Source organism: Leucoraja erinacea, chromosome 8 (genome assembly GCF_028641065.1).
Source record: "Leucoraja erinacea ecotype New England chromosome 8, Leri_hhj_1, whole genome shotgun sequence".
Classification (NCBI taxonomy): Eukaryota; Metazoa; Chordata; class Chondrichthyes; order Rajiformes; family Rajidae; genus Leucoraja; species Leucoraja erinaceus.
Window position 1 is genome coordinate 52,498,430 of NC_073384.1, and position 3,645 is coordinate 52,502,074.

Consider the following 3,645-nt stretch of genomic DNA (forward strand, 5'->3'; position numbering starts at 1 on the left):
GCAACTGCAGATGCTGATGTCCCGCTGAGCCACTAGCCCCCCGGTGCAGGCAGCATTGCAGACGCTGATGTCCCGCTGAGCCACTAGCCCCCGGTGCAGGTAGCAACCAAAGATGCAGGTGTCCCACTGAGCCACTAGCCCCGGGTGCAGGCAGCAACTGCAGATGCTGATGTCCCACTGAGCCACTAGCCCCTGGTGCAGGCAGCAACTAGCAGATGCTGATGTGAAGCTGAGCCACTAGCCCCCTGGTGCAGGTAGCAACAGCAGACGCTGATGTCCCACTGAGCCACTCACCTCCGGTGCACAGCAACTGCAGATCTGATTGCTCACAGCCCCCCTGCCTCTAGCCGCTGATTCTGAGCCACTAGCCCCCAGGTAGCAACCAAGATGCAGGTGTCCCTCTGAGCCACTAACCCAGGGCTCACATTGCCGCCTCCTCTCCATTCTTGTGGCATCGTGTTCCCATAACCCAGGGCTCGGTGTCATGGTGTGGGAGTGTTCACATACTCAGCGGTGTCATTGGTTTTGTCTTCTCTTCTCGGAGTAACAAACGCTGCAATTGGTGCCACGTTGGATTGGTCACTTGCTGCTGCTGACGCTTGCATCACATGGTTTATGTCAAAGATCTTATAGCCAGCATCTGCAGTTCCTTCTTGAACACTTATAGCAGAGGATCTTTGGTTTATGTGGAGGGAGGAACTGCAGATCAAAGCAAAGATCATATAGCGGAGCCATCAAAGATCATATAGCGGAGCCACTCCATGATCTTTGATGCTTAAACCGAAGATAGACGCAAAATGCTGGAGTAACAGCGGGACAGGCAGCATCTCTGGAGAGGAGGAATGGGTGACGTTTCGGGTCGTCAAGTCTGAAGAAGGGTCTCGACCCGAAACGCCACCCATTCCTTCTCTCCAGAAATGCTGCCTGCCTGCCTGTCCCGCTGAGTTTACGCCAACATTTTATGACATTGGTTTATTATTGCGACACGTCCCAGCTGCAGTGCAAATCGTATGGTGCTACACACCCAAATCATCCTCTACATTAGAGTGCAATCAAGTCATACGCAAGCAAAGAAAAAAAAGTGAGGAATATGGTGTTACAGCTTTATAGTGTTACAGTCCCAGTGAAAGTGCAGGAAAAGCACAAGATTTGCAATGAGATTGAGACTGCTACCTTAATTTATGAGATTTATACATTTATTAATACACCCAGCAGGGAGAAGGTGCTAAAAGTGGATCGCATTGCTTATTTTGATTTGATATGTCCATTAAGGCAGCCAATCAAGGGAGCAAGAGATCATCATATTCTGGCTCTGGGATTCTGGTGTATTGCTCCATCATCCAGGAGCTCAAGGCCAGCTTGACTCTAGGGGGAAAAAAGGACCTGCCTACCAGGTCTGGCAACCCTGCTGCTCCAGAGCACCTAATCAGTTCTTATCTACCTATCTTAAGGGGTTGGACAGGCTAGATGCTGGAAGATTGTTCCCGATGTTGGGGAAGTCCAGAACAAGGGGTCAGAGTTTAAGGATAAGGGGGAAATCTTTTAGGACCGAGATGAGGAAAACATTTTTCACACAGAGAGTGGCGAATCTCTGGAATTCCCTCCCGCAGAAGGTAGTTGAGGCCAGTTCATTGATTATATTTAAGAGGGAGTTAGATGTGGTCCTTGTGGCTAAAGGGATCAGGGGGTATGGAGAGAAGGCAGGTACAGGATACTGAGTTGGATGGCCTACTCCTACACCTATTTTCTATGTTTCTATCTTGGACTACATCACATTCCTCAATCTTCCCCTTATTGTTCTACCCATCCCAGCATTATACCACAAACCACTAACATTCTCAATGCACATCTCCAAAGTTATTTTTAATTTCTATCTTGATTACCCAACAGCTGGTCGTGCCCTAAAGCTTAGTCAGATAGCACCCCCCCCCCCCCCAATATCCAACTGGTAGCCACCAGTGCTAGACTGTCCACCCAACATCTCTCTCTGCTTTAGGCTGTGACCATTCATTGGCATCTAATCCCTGCTCGCCCACCAGTTGTCCATAATTTACTTGCTACTCACCTGTTTACATAAACCCCATTCTACTACCAACCAGTTAAGATAGTAAATTAGCATCTCTAACAGCATTCTACCCACCCTTAGCTGTCATACGCAACAGAAACAAGTTGTTCAAACCAACACCTTTGTACTGATTATCCAACACTCATATATATTAATCGTACATTTCCTCTTGCACCCCCATCAGGCCCAGGCCAAACCCTTCCCCTAACCTCCCACTCTCCTGCTATGCCTGTGCTAGTGGCAATTTAAAGCAGCCAATTAACCTGCCAACCAGCACGCCTTTTGTTGGGACATAGGAAATATCTCTGGTGCTGTGCAATAGCAACTCTAACCATTAACCTACCATGCTACGCTGACACCTCCAATAACTTCCTCTGCTTGCTCTATCTACATCCATCCATCCTTTATCCATTTACCTTCTTGCACCACAGCCAGATATCCATTATCCAGCTAGTGTTTGTCTGCAAATGGCTCCTCAAAACATTTTTTGTTAATAGTTCTTTCTTGCATCTGCCTATAAAGCTCGTTACATCTTTACCAGCTCATCTGAAATGAATGAATAAATGAAGGAAAATTTTATTGTCACATGTGAGAAGTCACGGTGAAATCTTTTGCTTGCATACCTTGTTAAGGTATGCAATAGTCATCCATGAAGGGTGCTTACAAAGTTACAAATCCCCCTCCCCGCTGAAGTTCACCCTTAGTTCCCCCCCCCCCCCCCCCCACCCCACCCATGCTGGGTCCTCCATTATCCATTGTTCCTCCCCCTCCCTCACGGCAATCACCCCCATGCCGGGTCCCCATTGTCCATTGTTCCTCCCCCTCCCTCACAGCAATCACCCCCATGCCGGGTCCCCATTGTCCATTGCTCTACACAGCATTTCCCCCGTTCCATTTGTAGACAACAAAAATTATGTTGAGTAAATTTCCAATTTGTTGCAACAAAAATGCCTCAGGGAGGAGTTGTAAAGCTGGCATAAAAAAACTCATCCACCTGGCCAACTCACACAGCATGGTAAAAAAAAGTTATTTAGAGAGGCAAGCAGTGCTGGAGAAATTCAGAGGCAGGCAGCATCTATGGAGGGAATAGACAGATGATGTTTTGGGTTGACACCCTTCATCAATCCGAAGAAAGATCCTGACCTGAAATGCCGTCCGTCCATTCCCTCCACAGATATTGCATAACCTGCTGAGTTCTTCAAGCATTTTTGTTTATGCGCTAGATTCCAGCATATGGAGTCTCTTGTGTCTCCCTCTGCAAGGTGATGGGATTTAATATGGCATTTTTTGTGAAGACAGACCTTTTAAGATAGTAGGCAAAGGATAATTAATTCCATCCACATTATGAACATTGATCTACAATATTAGGTATCGACAAAACCCTCCCTCCCTTCTCCCCCCCCCCCCCCCCCCCCCCCCCTCCCCTTTTGCCTCTGCCCTACCTGGTCTTGCATCTGCACCTCCCCTTCCACCTACATCTCATTCTCTGGCTTCACAATTCTTCAATTCTGTCGTCTTGTGCCTTTCATCTCTGGCCTTTGTCCAAGCATCTATCAATCTATCAAAACCTCCCTTATTTG